The sequence below is a fragment of the Galeopterus variegatus genome, unplaced genomic scaffold (assembly GCF_000696425.1).
Source record: "Galeopterus variegatus unplaced genomic scaffold, G_variegatus-3.0.2 Scaffold3384, whole genome shotgun sequence".
NCBI classification, from domain to species: domain Eukaryota; kingdom Metazoa; phylum Chordata; class Mammalia; order Dermoptera; family Cynocephalidae; genus Galeopterus; species Galeopterus variegatus.
The window spans coordinates 186,124-186,453 of NW_007729495.1; positions in this window are offsets into that span (position 1 = coordinate 186,124).

Consider the following 330-nt stretch of genomic DNA (forward strand, 5'->3'; position numbering starts at 1 on the left):
AACTAGGTCTGGGCACAGACTTTATGAACATGAGCCTGAAAGCACAAGCAGCAAAAGAAAATGTAAACAAATGGGAAAATATCAAAATAAAAAGCTTCTGCACAGCAAAGGAAACAATCAAGAGAGTGAAACAACAACCTATGGAGTGGGATAAAATTTTTGCTACCAATGCATCCAACAAGGGATTGACTAATATCCATAATATACAAGGAACTCAAGCAATTACACTGTAAGAAAACCAAATTACCCATTTAAAAGATGGGCTAAGGAGCTGATTAGACATTTTTCAAAGGAAGACATACAAATGGCCAACAGATACATGAAAAAATG